This window comes from Ipomoea triloba, chromosome 5 (genome assembly GCF_003576645.1).
Source record: "Ipomoea triloba cultivar NCNSP0323 chromosome 5, ASM357664v1".
NCBI lineage: Eukaryota > Viridiplantae > Streptophyta > Magnoliopsida > Solanales > Convolvulaceae > Ipomoea > Ipomoea triloba.
The window spans coordinates 6,930,449-6,950,834 of record NC_044920.1 but is presented as its reverse complement, the minus strand read 5'-3'; the positions used below and the strand labels follow the sequence as shown (position 1 = coordinate 6,950,834).

The 20,386-nt window shown below is 37.8% G+C and overlaps 1 long non-coding RNA gene across 2 annotated transcripts; it reads left to right on the top strand.

Moving 5' to 3' along the window:
• The first annotated feature begins 4,755 nt into the window (after positions 1-4,755).
• Positions 4,756-7,019, top strand: LOC116021187. Of its 2 annotated transcripts, XR_004098936.1 has the most exons (5): positions 4,756-4,972; positions 5,057-5,134; positions 5,547-5,876; positions 6,420-6,513; positions 6,710-7,019. It is a non-coding gene; the product is annotated as an uncharacterized LOC116021187 (long non-coding RNA). The 2 variants fall into 2 exon arrangements; XR_004098935.1 differs by having other exon boundaries at positions 6,420-7,019.
• Positions 7,020-20,386: the final 13,367 nt, after the last annotated feature.

The window sequence follows — 20,386 nt, the reverse complement described above, 5'->3', positions numbered from 1 at the left end:
ACAACTTTCACAGATTGATATCCAAAAATCCTGTCTCAATTCAACAGCAAATGCATTATGTTTCTGTTCATTTATAATATTAATAATATTTTTTAAAAATAATAGCGCGCGCGCGCGCACACACACACACATATATATATATATATATATTAATTTATTTATAATTGTAGAATTCATATTAGGCTATCCTCAACCCTACCAATCTCCCCCTTTCTAATCTATGTGGGAAGAGAAAGTTTTTTTATTTATTATTATTTAATGTCATATGTGTTGCAATAGGAGAGAGAAATTGCTAAATTAGCAAGAGGAGAGAGAATGAAAAAGTGGGAGAAAAATCATGGTAAATTTGACTTGTGTACTTTTTTATCTTTTTTATTTCCTATTATATTATTTAGTTATTATATTTATAATATAATATGCAAATTTCAAATAGTGAAGAATTTACAAATTTGATGATGTGGAAGTGGGACCCATTTTAGAAAGTGAAAGAAATTTCCGAGTTAAGGATAGCCTTAATATAATTGAAGTAAGAATTATAGAAATGATAAATTACTAAATATAACTATGGTAATATTTAATTAAAATCTAAATGATTCAAACTTACCATTGAAGAATGTAAGAAAAAGATATTGTGTATGTGTTAGGAATATAATTGTAATAGTTTTGATGAGGCAAATTGTAATTTTAGAAATCTCCTATTTTATTTTTAGAGTGTAGAGAGTTGACCCGGAAGACAAGTCATGACATATGTTTGATTCGAATTATTGTGTTATAGAGTTCATTATGTCATGAGACTTGTAATTCATTTGCTTCCACAATACACATGAGTATGTGTGATCCAATGGATGAAACTTTGATTATCTATGCTAGAAGGTACTAGTTCAAATCCCATGAAGAGCACTTTAGCCCTCGAATTCGAAAGAATGGAGCTAGTTTGCCATGGCCAAAGTCCTTGGAGGAACTCATGGAGCTATTTGTGGAGCAAGTCAAGCTCTACAAGAGCTAGTCAAGGTCAAGAAGTCAAACTATTTGTGGAGCAAGTCAAGCTCTACAAGAGCTAGTCAAGGTCAAGAAATCAAACTATTTGTGGAGCAAGTCAAGCGAAGTCAAATGGAGGAAATCTTGAAACACTATCTCTACACCATACGCTACACAATGCAATGAAGGAACAAATATATTATCTTGGTGAATATAATTAATGAGTTGATATGGAGCATTGGTTAAAGGCTTGAATATATTACTTACTAGTCCAGCGTTTAAATCCCATTAGCAACATTTTAGTCTCTATAGACTAAGCTTTTTGGAGCAAGACAACAACATTTTAGTCTCTATAGACTAAGCTTGGGAGCTAGTTGGCACGACTAAGCTTTTTGGAGCAAGACTTGGTCAATGGAGCTAGTCAAGGTCAACATAAAGGAACTTTGGCAAGGCCTTTATGCGCGTGATCAACACAACTTTGGCAAGGTCCAGTACGTGAAGCCATGAACCAGATGAAATTTGAAGATGGTTTTTCTGAAGATCATTATTTATACTCAAGCAAGAATCACCCGAAAAATATTTTGAAAGATTAATTTGCCAAGATCAAAATCAAGAATGCAACAAAGTAAAAAATATCAAGCTTTGAAGGATACAAAGTCCATAATATCAAGCTGAGAAGGCAATAATGTAAAAAATTGGAGGCTACAAGTTTCAAGGATCAATCAAGCCGAAATAGAAGACTTTGTGAGCAATATGCAGAGGTAATTTTTCAAAAATTACCAGCGACATTAAATGTTGTAGATCAAATTGGAGATCTTATCATATCAAATTGGCAAAGTTATCAGATCAACGGTATGGTCATTAAATGAAGAGGTATGTCCATCAAGATCAAATTGGCATAACCAATCAGATCAAGTGAACGTTCAAAATTTGAATATTCACAACGGGAAAATAATTCTTTGAATTATAAAACGCCCAAGAAAGACTTGAGGATGAAGAGATGAACTTGTGAGAAAAAACATACGGTGACAAGAAGTGCAAAACATCAAGAAGTACAAGTTCTAAGTGCTGAATAGAAAAGATTGAAGTCTAAGAGGAGGAAATTTTTATTTCTGATAGAAACATCTCTACTGTGTGTAGAAAGGAGTGTAGCTGTGTGCAAGACACTCGGGTGAACTAAGTGTAGCTTTGTGCGAAACACTTGGTTGGAGCTTAGCTTTGTGCAAGGCGCTAGGGAGCTTAGCTTTGTGCGAGGAGCTCGTGATGGAGTGTAGTTTTGTGCGAGACACTCGGGAAGTGCTTGTGTAGCACTGGTGTTTCACTATTTGTATTTGGGTGAACGAGATAGTGGAATTCTCTCCTTGGAGTGAAAGGAGAACAGTGGACTAGGAGGACTACACCACCTTTGAACCACTATAAATCTTTGTCTCTCTTTACTTTACAGCACTTTACATTATTTGCATATTTGACTCACTAACCCTTTTCGTACTGTGTTGATTTATACATCTGGGTTTGTGTGTTCCACGTTCGCATGTGTTTCAAACTTTGCATACATATTCTTTGAGCTATTTTAAGACATTCCAACGTGTTGCTTGTTAAGTATGTCATCAGTTTTACGCAGTTTTATTTTATAGCACTTTACCGTACAATGTTCCACTGTGCATTTCAAGTTGAATTTATTCACTTGAAATTACTTTTGTTGAAGTGTTATAAAGTTTTTAATTGTTTGAAAAGTCTATTCACCCTCCCCCCTAGACTTTTCACCACCCGATCGGGACCAACAATATGCATGTGCATGGTAATTAGAATGTGAAAAGATAACAAAAGGAATATTTTTGTCCAAAAAATTATGTATGTAGTACAACTTTTATAAGATAAGGTATAACAAAAATTAACAGAAAAAACGGATATAAACCAGAGTTATAACCTAGATTGAAACTTATTATGTGTTTATATATATATATATACATATATATATATATATATATATATATATATATATCTTGGTTTTAGTGTACTATGCCATAAGCACCGCGTCTTCAATCCCTTAAGTGAATAAAATATCTAAAATAGCCTATGAGCCAATATGAAATGAAATGTCTTTGTGACTATCTATTTTAGTTGATTTACTAATTTAGATAACTTGTGAAATTTGCCTAGGAAGAATAATAAAAATGTAAGATAGATAGATAGTATTTCCACTTTTCACTTTTTCAAATTTTAGATTCATAGAATGATAGATTTAGTATCTTTTGTCTCACCCCTCAAGCAACAATTATTATTGCATGGACCATGGTCCACACAGCTGTGTGAACCAAAAATAAAAAGTACATTATTTTTGTACTAAAAATACATTATTTTTATAATGTAGGTACATTATTTTAGAGTACATTATTTTTGTACTGAAGGTACATTATATGATATATACTGTCAAATAATGTACCTACAGTACAAAAATAATGTACCTTCAGTATAAAAATAATGTACTTTTTATTTTTGGTCCACATAGCTGTATGGACCATGGTTCATGGAATAATTTGCCCTCAAGTAAATGGCAATCCAGATTTCATATTTCCATCCATTCTAGATTTCCAAAAATGTATTTTAATTAATTTGTAAATTGTAATGAGTTTTTGTAATTTAATTTTCTTGAAAGTTGATACTTTAAACTTTAATTAATCTGATTTGGTTAGCTCGACAAGTTGATAATTTAGACTTTAGAGTTTACAGTAGAAAACTTGAAATGAATTATGTACTTAATAATGTAGTAACATGTATTTATTTAACACTTCAATAATCTATATTATATAATTTAATTTAAGACAATAATTTTTAACACTTGCTAAATGTGAATTGTTAAATTTTTAACAATAAAATTGTTATATGAATATCTGAATAATCCAATCCTATTTAAATGAATAAAATCGATGGGTTTGTTACTTTAATTAGCTATAAAAGGTTGAATTGGTTTTTATTTAATTCATCCAAAATTGATCTATTTAAACACATGTCCGATGCATAGTCCTAATTGAATAATCTAAGGGTGTTTGGAATCCAGAAAATGATTTCCGAGTTTCCAGTGTTTGGTAAGTGATGAAAAATCATAGTCAACTAAAAATAAGCTTTTAGTCAATAGAAAATGCACCCTTTTTTCTCGAAAAATGACTCCCACTTTTTTTGGAAGTCATTTTCCACTCTTCTTCGGTTCACACTTCACAACTCCACGCCTTCCACAGTCGGTGCTCCATGCCTCCACTAACACCAGAAAAGCTCCACCAACAAACCCACGATCATCATCTTGTTCTTTATCTTCTTGGCGACCTGTTATGTTTCTTCCTTTTCCAGTTTTGATTTTTTTATCCGGATCTAACAAATCTGGAAGTGTGTAGTTATTTTCTAGCTGTGGGAACAAAAACCCACAGCCATATACTTCCTTCTCATTGGTTTCTGCATCAGAAACTAGAGGCACTCACTGCTGGAAATTATCAAATTTCCGACCATTGTACCGACCACCCAAAAAATGGTCGGAAAAAGTAACATATTTTTATTTTTCCGTCGAACAATTGATTTGGTCAGAAAATGGTCACAGTTTCCGACCACTTTTAAATGGTGGTCGGAATTATTTTCTCGGCCATTTAAAATTGTTAACCCTTAACAAGTGTTGATTTAAAAAAAAAAAAACAAGTGTTATTTTTGCGACCACCAAAAGTGGTCGGGAATCATTTTATATAAGTATAGGTTAGGAATTCAGACTACAACAGTTCAGCCCTCATTTGTGCGTGCCGCTTGCCTCTCTCGCTCCTCACTCTCTATCTCAACGACTCCACCGGGCCATCATCGCCGGAGACTGCCACAGGTGACAACTATTCGATCTCCGGCTCGATCTTTTTCTCCCTGCCTCTCTCGGTCTCCGGCTCGATCTTCGCCTCCCCGCCTCTCTGCCGCTCATAGCCTTGTCTCTGCCTCTCCGCTTCTCACCTTCTCGGCCTCTCCGGTAAGTCCTTATAATCTCATCTACTAATACTCATAGTCTCAAGCTCAACTGCTCATTCTTTAACCTCTATGGCTCTCTACATAGGAAACCCTAGATCTACCTTCAAGACTTTGTGTTGGTAGACTTTTCTGGTGACAGTCTTTGGCCTTGAATATGTAACAGGTAATTTAGTGCTATTTTAGTTATTTATGATATACTGTTCTTAAATCTTGAATTTTATGGATTTATGATGTTAATTTAATTTCGATTAAGGGATAACAGAAGGAAATTTTAGGGAGAAATTGATAGGGTTTTCATAAGTGCCTTGGCTTTTGAAAAATCATTGTCAGACTGCTTGGTTTTGAGTATATCTATTTTTATCCTTCCCAAACTACGGGTTCATTACAAATGCCTTCAATAAGATGCGACTGTAATCCTTTCAGAAAGTGTCAGTCGCTAGCTGTTTGATGAAATGTTTAGCTTAGCTTAACATTCCAAAATATTATAAGGACTGCATTTGAAAACACACAGAGAAAAGAGAATAACTTTTTGTATTTGCTAAACGAAGTTATTTTGGTTATGATGATGTGGACAGGTAAACAGGGATGTTGTCACTGTCAAATCCAAGCTTCTCTCTGAAGCAGGTGCCTACTGTTGTGTCAGCTCATCAAATTTCTAGTACAAGGTTCAGGTTCTCTCTGAAGTAGCTACCAATGGAGGGCTCAAGTAAGAAAATTGGCCCGAACTGCGCTTTAGGAAGATCCTGATAATGATGGTGAGAGCTATTATGTGTATGAGGATGAAGATGAAGGGGAAGAAGGTGAGGAGAGTTGCGGTGATTTGGAAGCAGTGAGAGATAGCAGCATGCTTGAGAACAGTATCAATGGCATGTCAGATAGCAACTCTGAAGAGGAACTTGTGAAAGGTCCATATTTCTGGCTTATCTACTCCATATTACTTTCTTGTTTTCTGGATTGTACTTGTCAAATATACATTGTGCCTGTAGTTTTTGAATTACTCTCATTGGTCTATCTACATGAGAACATAGAATTTCCTCAGGATCATATGTAGCCACTGGTTTGCAAGATCCATTAGATTAAATTATGGATCTTTAAATTTGGTAAGATGATAAGGGGAATATAGAGAATGTTTTCCCCACCTCTTCCTGTCTCAATTAATATTTGCCCCTTCCTCTCATGAAATTGAGTTTGATGGGAGATAGAATAAGATGCAAGATGTGAAATTCATTGAAATATTTAGGTGCAGTTCATGAGAATTTATAGTTATTCTTGGTCATGTTGTTGTTGTTATTGTTTTTTTAATAAATAAATATATAAGCTGCTCAAAGTTGTGTGTAATTTTCACTCTTGAATAATAACATTGAACTGATTGTTCTTGCCCTTCCTTTTGATGAAGCAAAGTAGTAGATTAGTTTAGCAAATTTTACAGTAATTTTTTTTCCATTTAGATATGCAATGAGAATTCAAGATCTTCTCAAGCAGTGCTTTATTTTATACATCACATTGGTGCTAATTTCCAGCATGGTTTCATGTCTCTACAAGGTTAGTCATCCTACTTGTTTTGGTTAAGTACATAAATATGTCATTTTTCTACCAAAATCATGTAAAAAGGCCCGATTATATAATAATTCTTAATTCTTGAAATCACTTCTAATTTGATATCAGTTGGGACAAATATTTTATCTTTGCATCAAAAACTTATTGGTGAAGGTTCACTTTGTCATCTATCATCAATCAGGTTGGAGAGTTTGCTTGAGTCCAAGTCTGGATCTCAAGAATTTTGTGAGGTTATAATCACCGAAAGACTACCTTCTGGAGTCTTTGCAGATTTATTTGAGCTGCAACATTTGGTGTAGTGCGGTGGTAAATCACAATTCTATTTTTAATCTGTATTATTAGTGAATGTCGAATCTCTTTAGAGGGAGGTAATTTCTTTTCTTATTTATGTGTGGTATTATAGGTTGCTTAGGAGATCGAATTAGAAGTTGAATTCCAGAATTTCAGATAAACTTTTACAAATTTTGAACTGTATATTCATGAATGAATTCTATTCAAGTGTATGACGTGTATATATTTTTCAACAAATATCCTTTGAATTTGCTACAATATATATATATATATATATTCATTTCACTACAGAGGGATTCTCTCTGTAGTGAAATGAATATTTTTTTTATTGGCTACCTCAAGTTTTCCGACCACCAAAGTGGTCGGAAAATACGGACCCATCCGGCTGTCTTGGTAGTCTTTTTTTCCGACGACTTTAGAAAATAGTCACTATTTCCGACTACTTTTCCAGTGGTCGGAAATAGCTACGGGGTTATTTCCGAACGCCCAAATTGGCCGGAAAGTGGTCGCAACACGCATTTCTGACCAAAATAAGGCCATTTCCGACCACTTTTAGGTGGTCGGAAATTAACAGATTTCCAGCAGTGACTGGTTTTCGATGCGAAAACTAGAACTGGTTTCTACACCGATGTGGAAACCAGAAAGGTGACCATAGTGAGTGGCTTTTAAGCATTTGTTTATCTTGTTGCAAATATATTATCTCTGTTCAAATAATTCTAGTCTATGAACTCATAGTATACTGATCAAGCATTAAACACTAACCCTCATATAGTGTTTTCCTGAACTACACATTTTGGTAATGCTAGATAGATTTTGATCTTTATTTTTCTTTAAGTTTATGCACTGAATTAATTAGAGTTTATATTACAGTTGTTGATTGAGAAGATTGAATTATTCTTTTGAAAATGCACTCATTATCCGCGGGCATCACTCTATAATAGTAGACCCCGTTCGGAGTGATAAAGTTAGTCTTCTCTTCGTCTTCCTCGGACATAAAGATTTGGTGGTCACTGCCGAAGGCGTCCATGAAACTCAGCAGTGCACAGCCAGCCGTCTCATCGACCAACTGGTCAATGTGAGGCAACGGAAGCGAGTCCTTTGGGCAGACCTTATTCAAATCCATATAGTCCACACACATTTGCCACATCGGCAACTTGGGCACCAATACCACGTTGGCGAGCCAGCTGGGGTACTTAACTTCTCGGATATGACCAACTACTAGTAGCAGATCTACTTACTTCTTGACGAAGCCCCTGTGGTCATTCGACATGTATCCCCTTTTTTGAGCGACGGGCTTTAGTCCATGATCAACTGTCAACCAGTGGTTAATGATAGCTCGGTAAAACCCCGGTATATCCTCGGGTCCCCAAGCAAATATTTATTTAAAGTCCCTCAGTACCTGGAAGACCGCTTGCTTGGTGAAGTTAGTCAAACCGACTCCGATCTTGACCTTGTGCTCAGGTCGAATAAGGTCAAGTAAAACATCCTCTAACTCGACTGTCGGCTCTAGGCACTCAATTGATTTCTCTTCGACCTAATGGGCGATAGTGTTTATCCAAAGATCTTTCTCTCCTACCCTTCGGCAAGCCTGTAAGTAGCAACTTCTGGCCATCTTTTGATCACATCGGACTATGCTAACGCCAGTTAGTGTGTTGAACTTCATGCATAGGTGCTCAATAGAAATTAGGGCGCCTAGATTCTCTAAGCCCGACCAGCTGAGGATATATAACATTGTGTCCTACCACCACAAATTCCATGTCTATTTTTCTCACATGAGGCCAAATTCCCTACTCAACTATCAACGACGTGTAGCCCTTAGCATCGATCAAATCGCCAGTAAATAGATGGGGTCTTTACTGGGCGCAATTGCTCCAAAAGCAGTCCTAGCTTCTTATAGGTCGCCAAAAACAAAACATTTACGCTGCTGCTCATATTGACCAGGACTCTCCTGACCATCGTCCCTTGGATATCCATCTCAATTACTAAAGCATCTCGGTGGGGAGTCGGGCCTTAAGGCAGGTTATCATTAGTGAAAGCAATGAGCTCTCGGTAAGCTTTCTTCTAGTCAGACTCTTGGGTAGCAACCGCCCCCACGTACAACTGTCTAGCCTAGGCTTTTTGAGCGCTTGCTATATCTCCCCGCTTCGGGCCGCCTACTATCATATTAATGACTAGCTTTTGCTTTTGGTCCTTGTCACTTTGTTCCTCAACAGCAGACTATTTGCCCTTATCCACCGCTTTGTTAGCCAGTCGGTGTGCATTATCATGGTGGCAAGGCGAACCTGGGCAGCGCCACTGATTGCCTGATCAACTATGCTAAATGAGCTTCTCGAGCTTAGCTTTCGGGACTTCACAGTCTTCTATTGTGTGTGAGTTATTCCGATGATACCGGCAATACGGGATTGCATTTGGATCCAAGACTTGCAGATTATCCCCCGGTCACACCAATGGTGGTGGTGGCAGCTGCTCTCAGACTTCATGGACAGGCTGTGCTGGCCGGCAATAACCACTCAACTCTAGCCTGTCATGTACTCGTCGTGTGGTCACTCGTCTAACTATCGTCCCCTCCGGCCGGCTACTCTTAGATTCATCCAACCGAGGGCGCTTTGATGCTGAACCTGACTACTTTCTCTTCTTCTTTACTACCTCCTCCATGTCAACGAGTTTATTAGCTCTCTGAATGGCTTGAGCGTAAGTCCAAGGATTCTCGTCACGCATCTTGCCATACTACCCATTTGGATGCAAAGATTCTATGAAAAAGGCTAGGGTTGTCTAGTCATCCCATCCTCCTTTTACCGTTTGAACCTCCTTCTGCCAGCGTGCCAAATAATTTTGTAGGCTCTCTCCTTCATCTTGATGTACCCAAGCTAAATTAGAAACTTGATGATTAGGTTTCATGCTTGCCGCGTAATGTGTCAGAATTTTATCGGCTAACATCTCAAAGCTAGTAATCGATCGCGGCGGTAAGCCTGAGAACCACCTCTGGGACGCGCCAGTCAGCGTGGGAAAGAATGCTCGAAACACCAGCGGATCAGCAGCGCCGATCACCTATGTCTTAGCTTGATAATTGATCATGTGATCGCGTTGGTCCCTAAAACCATCATAGGTGGAGTGCTCAAGTAGCTTAAAATCTTGAGGCGCCTTGAAATCTAGTTTCTCTGCCATGAAGGGAGAAGCAGTCAGAAAGAGTTTAGGACTGGCACCTCAACTAGTGGGGCCTCATATTGCTCAAAGCGCCTGACCAACTGCTCAGCAGAGTTGGGGGGATTAAGCTGCGCGCGCAAATCGGTCAGTTGTCGGCTCAACTATTTGCGCAAGTCTCCTACAGAACCACGATTGTGCCTCTAGATGAGCGGCGACAGTAACATTAGTGTTGGCATTCTTGGAGATCCCAGAACGACGACTTCTACGAGTTTGTGTCATGTAGCAAGGTTGAAAAGGGACTTCTCGTATCAACTCCCCACTTTCGGCGTCAATGTTGGTTTTACGGCCGCGAGGTAACCGCACGGCAGGCCAACACTACTGTAAATAGGAATGACAATGGGACGGGACAGGGGCGGGGAATGGGGTTGTCGTCCCTGAAATAGCTACCCATTTCCTGACCCCGCCCCGTTCCTCGGCGGGCATGGGGAATATTTCCCCATCCTCGTCATTTTTGGGGGACGGGGAATCCCTACCCCATTTTTTGAATTATGTCAATGAAAAGAAAAAGTATATGTAGCACAATGCGAACCAATAAAGAATCAACATTATATGGTTCATAAACAAATCAGTTTATGACAATAATTTACATAAGCAAATTAGTATCACCCCCATTCCCCGAAATTCTCTCCATCCCCACCCCTATTCCTCAAAAAAAATTCCCAACCCCGCCCCCGCCAGGGTAGGGATCGGTTTTCTAGTCGGGAGCGGGTTGAATTGCAATCTCTAACCATAAAACTTAGAGGAATAATGAGGTAAATGATACAAGAACAATTAGATAGAATAATTACGCTTGCATTAAAATCAGAATCCTTTACAATGTGGCCCCATGGGGTATTTATACAAGATTAATAGGCCTTGGGAAGAAAACAAGGAAGAAATTAACAAATTTATCTTTAGGAAAGCTACTTAAACTGCTCAAACCGCCATAAATGCTGCCAAAGTTGAATTAGGAAAGAATCTCGCCAAATCTACCACGACCTGACTGCCTACACCAGCCGGGCTACTCCGGCCTTCGTACTCGATCGATCAGCTAGGAACGATAGTCAATCGGTGGGCTCTAGATATCGGGGGCTTTTAGGTCGGGTACCCCTCTCAGAGATATCCATCAACTAGCTTAGTAGCTTAGTGGTTGTTTTGATGTCTTTGTGAATTGTTGTCATATTATTTTAGTTTTTCATTTGTATAGATAGATAGAAATCATGTGCGTTCAATTGTTATGGGTGCAACAAGTGCTATATTAGCTATTGGAGTTCTTCTACTGTAACAACTTAAGAATAGAAATCAAATAGAACATGACATTATCAATAAAGACTATGAACGCTAGAACCCAATGGGGTAGCTCAAGTGGCAAGTGAGCTCTCTTTATGGGGAAGAATTTCGGGAGAAGCTGGGTTCAATTCGCGCAAGTGATGATTCTCCCTAGACCAGCTCTTGTGCCTCTCAGAGAAAATTGAGTACTATAAGGAGATGCCCATTGTTGTTGGTAGAGATTGTGCCATAGGATGCCTCTCAGAGAAAATTGAGTACTATAAGGAGATGCCCATTGTTGTTGGTAGAGATTGTGCCATAGGATGCTTTGCAAAGTCTTTTGCAGATGGTACTTTAGATGGTCCTAATGATGATGCTGATCTTGTTACTTTAGATGGTCCTGTCCTAATGATGAGATGTTGCCTGATCTTGTTACTTTAGATGGTCCTGTCCTAATGATGAGATGTTGCCTGACCAGTAGGGGAAGAACATTTGCATCAAGTGCTTCATCTAAAAAATCCAGTCGTAAGAAGGTAGATGACATGGCTTAACAACTCGGTAACATTGCTACGACAATTAAGTCATTGAATACCGGTTTTGATGAAAATCAATTGTTTCAAGATGTGATTGGACATAGGTGATGGCTTTCATGAGGATGACCTATGTAAAGAGTTTCAAGTAAAAAACATCAGAAAGAGTTCCTCCCCGTCCCCCTTTCATCAATTTCATTCGATCCCTTTCATTTTAATTTGTTCAAATTTCATAAAGAGCTAATAACAACTAGGATCCTTTGAGTATATTGACACTGACACGTTTAATTAGTCCTAAATTTTCAATTTAACCAAACTCGTGGTCTTTTAACTTTTAATTTTAATGCTATCATGGTCCTATCGTTAATTTAAATAAAGACACAGTTAAGACCAAGGCTGACTTAAAATTTGTTAAGTATCGCAGGACCTATGATGATTAACTTGAAAATTGAAGTATCTTGGACGATTAAATTTGAAAGCTAAAGGATTAAACTGAAAATTTAGGACTAAACATAGTGGGCTCGCTATACTAAGAGGATCCCGACTAGTATTAACTCAAATGAATAGTATGGTAGTTGGCAGGGTACAAGAACACATTCATTGTTTCACACAACAGGCTGCAACTGGATGCCCTTCACAGTTAAGGCTTAGCTGACAACAAAGGACCATCTGACTCATTAAGGTTTACATAGTCTCACACGCACTGCTATATTTTGTGCATGTGTAGTACATATTAAAGAAATATGAGGTGGTCTGCAGTGTTTAGTACCTCATCTAACCATGCTTAATCTGTGTAGTGTATATATAATATATGAATGAGACTTCTTCAATTACGTTCATTCATGGCAGACCAAGATAATGTTCTGATGCATACATAGGTACATATCTTAGTAGCTTTACCAAATTAGATAAGATAGCCTAGTGGCATTCACTCTTGCATCTAAACCCCACCACTCATTTTATTCCATAATGATACCAGAAGGAGTCAACAAAATGTATTCCATAATTCCCCTGTTTTTTTTTTTACTAATACTAGTATTTTCACCCGTACAATGCACAAAATGGATTTTTTATAACTGCATTGAGGAAGGAAGGAAAATTTATGATTGCATTTTATACAAAAGAAAAAAGGCGTGTATAGGTTATTAGAAAAATAAATTTGTTCACTATTAAATTTCGAATGAACTGGATTAAATGTTGAAGAACCAACAATTATTTGCAATACTGACTCTTTTTCTTAAAAAACAATATACTAATTGCATATATATTTTTTGGTTTGCAAACCACTGCAATATTTTTTAGAAATAATAAAATCAAATAAGTACATAATAATTAAAACATTAATTGGAGCAAATCAATAAATTTTTTTTAAAAATTAAAATTTGTATATACTAAAATGTAAAGGTTATTACAAATAATTTAAATTTGAGTTGTATTACCATTCCTAGGCATATAAATAGGTGTTCTTAGAGAGCAAATCATAAATCCACTGTACAATGCTTTACTACCAGCCACTGCAATTATTTATACCCGAGGAAGGAAAATTACAAATTACATTTTATTTAGATAAAATACTTAGGTACGCTATTGAGATAAAAAATTTGCTTACAATTAACCGACTAATTTAGGAGGGTAAGAAAACATTTTCTTTTAAAATATGAGGGGAGGGGGAAAACCCAAATACAATATAAATATATATATATATATATATATATATATATATATATATATATATATATATATATAAGGGATCCTGTTAAATTAGTCCCTTAGGTGAGAAATAGGATGAAATATAGACCATTGGATTTAATTTTGATGCATGATGTCAACCATTGGATTTAAAATTTGCGCATTAAATGATCTGTAGTAAGATTAGCGTTCCTGGGAAAAATCGTCCGTAGCCTTTCCACTAACATTTCCCGCTTCTCTGTTTTCTCTGTTTCCTCTTGAGCAAGCTAATCTCCGGCGAAGAAAACGAAGTGAAGTCGACGAAGGCAATAAATTCAGCGAGCAAATTTCAGGCGAAGACAACGAAGACGACGATACGGCAAAACTTTGACAGTGTCTATCACTTCTGCGTTTCGTCTTGAACAAGCTACCCTCCGGCGAAGAAGACGAAGTGAAGTCGATGAATTCTACGACTGAACAACATGCACTGTTAGTTGAGAAAATACGCACTACTAGGCGCAAAAAGTTACACTACACGGTTGAAATTTATGCACTGCAAGTATTTATGAAAAATAATGTGATTTGTGCATTTTTATTTGATTAACCATAAGAATGTGCACTGGTAAGCACAAACCTCTGCTTTGTATGGCACAAAAACATGCACTACAGAGCATAAAACTAACCTGAAAGATGGATGGTAGCCTAAACTCTATGACTGAACAACGTTCACTGTTAGTTGAGAAAATACTAGGCAAAAAAATTTGCACTATACAGTTGAAAACTATGCACTACAAGTATTTATGAAAAAATAGTGTGATTTGTGCATTTTTATTTGAATAACCATAAGAATGTGCACTGGTAGGCACAAACTTTTGATTTGTATGGCACAAAAACGTGCACTACAAAGCATAAAACTAACCTAAAAGATGGATGATAGCTTGAACTATGTGACTGAACAACGTGCACTGTTAGTTGAGAAAATGTGCACTACAAGGCACAAATATTTGCACAATACGGTTGAAAATTATGCACTGCAAGTATTTATGAAAAATAGTGTGTTTTGTGCAGTTTTATTTGATTTACCATAAGAATGTGCACTGGTAGGCACAAACTTTTGATCTGTATGACACAAAAACATGCACTACAGAGCAGAAAACTAACCTCCTAGATGGTTAATAGCATGAACTCTAAGACAGAAAACGTGCACTGTTAGGTATAAAAATGTGCACTACTAGGCACAAAAATATACTCTACTAGGTACAAAAATGTGCACTACACGAGTGAAAATTATGCACTACAAGTAACTATGAAAATAATATGAGATAATTACGATAGTACCCTTAATGATGCGCATGTTTTAAAATCTGAAAGGCAATTTCATACGTTGAATTGAATTAGATCTATGGCTATAATTCCATCTTTTTTCTCACTTAAGGAACATAATGTACATGATATATATATATATATATATATATATATATATATATATATATATATATATATATGGTAGGGTTCCAGTGAGACCACTTGTTTAGGTAAGATCGTGAGATCACATCTTGTGCATCCATGTAATACTTTTTAATGGTCTAGATTGATTGACACACACACTTCGTTCGCAAACATTTAATCACCGTTTGCACACACTTCAACTTGGAATCTTAATCAATCTAGAACACAAAAAAATTTTGAGATCAAATCTTGTATATCAATCACCGTTCGCACACATTTAATCACCGTCCGGACACACTTAATCACCATTCGCACACATTTTATTATCGTTCGCACACACTTCAACTTAGTATCTTAAATCAATCTAGACCATTAAATTATTAAATGGATGTACAAGATCTGATCTCACGATCATACCTAAACAAGTGATCTCATATGATCCTAACTATATATATATATATATATATATATATATATATATATATATATATATATATATATAGGTTCAAATGAGAACCTCTGTTAACATGTGAACCTGTGTACTGAAATAATCGTTTTCGTGAGAGGTGGAATGTGTGATAAAACGAGGAAGAAGTTCTCCGAGTGTCGTGTTCTCAAGGATGACAAATTGGAATCGAATTACGTGTTTGGCATTTAGGATGTTAAAAGGCAAGAGTTACATGAATTGCGAGAAAACAAAAGAATCATAAAGAAAAAGGTAAGCAATGGTAAAACTAAGGAAAACAATGATAAGGAACGGGGATTGGGTGTCTTAGCTAGTTCATGCGGTTGAGCCTACTGTGGGGATTCTAGACAATGTAACTCGAGCTCAATCGAGGGAGCCCACGGCACCACCACCGGGTGGCATCACACTCCGGTATCCCAATTCCTCATTTGGATGGGGCATTCTATCGAACACCTAGTCTACCACTCTTCCCGGGCCTCATCCTTTCGAAATACGGGCGAGGATGTCGTCAATTAGGACTCATGTGGATCCGCTATTGCGCAATCCACACTTCCCCTAACTCTACTATTTATCCCAGCCGAAAATAGAAGCAAATCAAGACAAACATCAACCACACAAGACATTAGAACCCTAATTCATCATGTCTACAATCAATGGAAAATTTTCAATTAATCAATCACAATAGCTAGGTCGGGGCATCCAATCCCCTAAACTAAACTTGCCAAACATAATCAAAATCATTAAGAATCAAAGCAAAAGATAACAACCATGAAATCAAATGGAAATTGTAATGAAATTAAAGAAAGGAAAAGCAGAGTAAAGATACCAATCTATTGCAAGAACTCTATTACATCTTCCTCTTCATTTCCTCCAATCTAGCTAGATCTATTCCCTAAACTAAAGAAGTCTAGAACTAAGGATTTTGGGGAATTTTCCCCAAAAGGGGAGAAGGAGAAGAAAATTAGATCTAAACTAGAATTGCGATCCCCTAAAAAATGTTGAGGATTTACTTAAATAGTGTTCATTAGCCAAATCCCGATTTTTCCCTTAATGATCTCGTTCGCGCCAGCTCCACGCGTGGAGGCCTGGCGTGGAACCATACTGGATTTGTTCCACGCTAGCCCCATGTGTGGGAGAGGCGTGAACCCTCTTGTGCCTGCTTCGTTTCTTCATTTGTTCCTTCCTTTGGCCTGGGGTCATGTTGTGTCGTGCGGGAATGGCTTCGAAACACAACACCAAGTGTAATTTGCAAGAATGATCACATCCAAGATTATTATGCATGAAATTATTACAAATGGGTGTAGAAACAGTGTGTTAAAGTCCTTAAACCGACCCTAATCCCGACTACTTTTGGCACTTATCAAAGTTTCCACACTTAAAACATTGCTTGTCCTCAAGCAATTTACTATCTAAACTCTAATCACTTAAGTGCCAAAAATAGTCACATACTCTCATCAATTGATTGACCCAGTGATTTGCGGGTGTTATCGAGCGGAGAGGGTGAAATCCCCCACACTATCTACCAGGAATGTTAAACACATGCTAAATGAATTTGAAAAATATGCTAAGGAAGCAAAAAATCTCTAAAGGTAAAGTTCAAACACAAGAAAACCAATTCACACCTTTTCAAGCATCCAAACAATAAGGGGTTCACCTTTCTTTTTGTAAGGGCCTTAAGCCGATGCCCCTAGTGGGAACGATGTACACACTCTAACCAAACGTCCAACCTTACGCCAAAGCCCATATGCGTAAAAATAAATGACGATAGGGGCATGGACCGCTCACCGCCATGGCTTGGGCGGTCACTCTTTCTTCTCAACCCCATCGGATCATGTTATCGGGCACCCGACTTCACATAAAGCCCCATGCTTTTTCCAAGGTCAGTGCAATGGGTACCCGAATTCGAGCGGGGTGACTCACCTCCTCTCAATTTTCTCATCTTCTAGGATCTTGTTGGGACAACCGACCTCACGTAGATCTCTACGCTTGTTTGAAGAACGGTGCAATGGTTGCCCCAAATCCCAGCAAGACGGCTTGCCTCATATCTTATCTCTAAGAGTGGCCATTTCTTAGCCTTTTCTCATTTCAGCAAAATAACCCCTCATGCCTTTTTCTAGGGAATCGGGATTTATTCACATTTCTCACCTTAGGCTCTCCTTTTGCCCCATGCCCTACAAATTTAAGTTCATTTTCCGGGCTTCGCTTGCATTATATTTCTCAAGTTAAAGGGTACACACTCTGAAGGAGTAATTTTAATGGTGGTGAAATGATGGAATACGGAGGGTAAAACGGAGAAGAAGTTCCCCGAGTGTCGTGTTCTCAAGGATGATAAATTGTAACCGAGATAAGTGCTTGGCATTCAAGGGAGTTGGTCACTAAGAGTTACAAGAATACACTAAGGTAAAAGGGAGAATCGGATGGAGGATTTGAACAAAAGAAAAGCACGAAGGGAACCAAATGAATAAAGCATAGGGGATGAGTCGTGTGCAACCATGATACATCATCGTGTCTCTACGGTATAGGAGAAGTGGCTTGTGTGTTTGGTTATTCCCGGGTGATGTGCTACTATCGTTCCCCCTTTGGGTACTAGGAACTCTCTAGCATTAGAGTGCATTTAAGCAACCAAGAGGCCTAGAGGCATTTTCACAAACACACAACCTACATCACCACTAATCCTCTTAAGGATCTACATAGGAAGTCACAATTGATTGGAGCTTGCATTTAATTCTAGCAATATCATGCATAGATTAAAGCCTTAGAACATTCAAAGAGGTGATCAATCTCAAAGAACACACACAAATCATCAATTATGAGCAAGAACAATAGATCCGATCCACATAATTCATTTTCCAATCTAGGAACTAGGAATCAACACTTAACATCATGAAATTCCACAACTCAATCCCTATTTAAAGTCTACCTAATCATATTAAGCAGTTGAAATCAATCAAGATAAAAAAAAAAGCATAAATTGGAATTGAAAATAGAAATCTAAATTGCAATAGAAACAAGAATAAAAAAGTAGATTACCTAGGATAATTCAATTACAATCTTCAATGTAAATTGCTTCTTCAAACTTGAATCAAACGATGAAATCTAAAGGTATGATCTCACTTTATCTCTATAACTAAGCTCTGCAAAATGTATCGTCTAATCTAAACTAAAACTATCCAAAATTTCCGTCAAAAGCCCATTTAAATAATATTTAATCTGGGTCGTGTACCAGTGTGCGTACGCTCGTACGTAACCTCGTACGCGGCAGTTTTCTAGCCAAAGGTCCTTCTCCACGCCTGGAGAAGTGGCGTGGAACCCTACTGGAATTTTTCCACGCCCTCTACACGCGTGGAGGGGTTCCCATCTTGCCCTGGGCCTTCCTACTTTGCTCCGTTTGTTCGTCGAGTCCTTATGCTTGGCCATTGCACCCCCGGGACCTATAAAATCAGCGAAACAAACCAAAAATAGTGTTTTGCAATAACCTTACAGATTAGAGCGTGAACAAGCCAAAAACAATTCACAAAAGGATGCTAAACGCTACTAAATAACCCCGACTTAGACCCTTGGTTCTAGCTATATTTGGTGTTTATCAAAGTTTCCACAAGCGTGGTGAATTCTGCCCACGCGTGGATGATTTCCAGTGTGCTCCCAGGAGCCATGCCAGGCGACCTGGTTCAACCCATGCGTGGTCTGGGTCACGTACGAGCTTGCGTACGAGCGTACGATCATCCAGATTCCACACTTCTCTTTTTTCTCTTGAAATGTCACTCCCTTTGTAACTTTGAAGCTTTTTAGTGACTTACCCTGTAATCTTAGCTCAAAAACAAGAATCAAAACAAAAACTAACAATAAAACAAAAAAAAAACAACAATATTTACAAGGATAGACTTGGGATGCCTCCCAAGAGCGCCACATTTAGTGTCGTTGGCTAGACTCGGTCGGTGTTATCCTCCGAAACACACCGACTTTGGGACCTTACCAAGCATCCCATGCACTTTTGCTTTAAGGAATGCCCGAAGGTGTCGGCCAAAGGTCCTTCTCCACGCCTGGAGAAGTGGCGTGGAACCCTACTGGAATTTGTCCACGCCCCCTCCACGCATGGAGGGGTCCCCATCTTGCCCCGAGCCTTCCTACTTTGCTCCGTTTGCTCGTCGAGTTCTTATGCTTGGCCATTGCACCCCTGGGATCTATAAAATCAACAAAACAAACCAAAAATAGTGTTTTGCAATAACCTTACACATTAGAGCGTGAAAACGCCAAAAACAATTCACAAAAAGATGCTAAACGCTACTAAATAACCCCAATTTAGACCATTGATTCTAGCTATATTTGGTGTTATCACACTCCCACTTCGAAAGATCCTTGACTAAGGTCTAGACAAAATAAGAGGTGACACATGCAAGCACACAAAGAATTGAGCCTTTAGGTTCCAAACAATTCAAAATTTGGTGCAAAAGGAAACTTCCAAAGCATATTTCAAAAATTTTCTTGGCATACGATTAAAATTCCTCCTAGATAGTATCGACAATGACACACTCCCCATGAGTCAAACACACCCAATAAGCTCAATCAATCAACCAACTCAAGCATTCAACATTATACACAAGCAATGCATCCTTTCCACACTTTAAAACCTGTCATGAGGAACGGTGGAAAAGGGAGCAAGGGTCTATCAAACAAATATCAAGAATACCTTTCCACACTTTGAAGTGTGTCCGGGCTAGGACAAACAAATATGCACACATTTATAAATCAAAATCATGTCAAGCTCATCATATGTGCATCAAAACAAACAAAATTCCTAAATAGTATTTCCACACTTTAAAATCAAACGGGGCATCAATATGAGAAGAGATAGAAAATATATTAGCACGAGCATATCCCCTCCTTAGGCAATTCAAGCACATTGTCAAGTCATTGCCCCTCAAGAATACCTACAAACAAAGGTTAGTGAAAGAATAAAGAATATAATTCTCAACCTTTCTACATCGCACTTCTCTACTAGCTC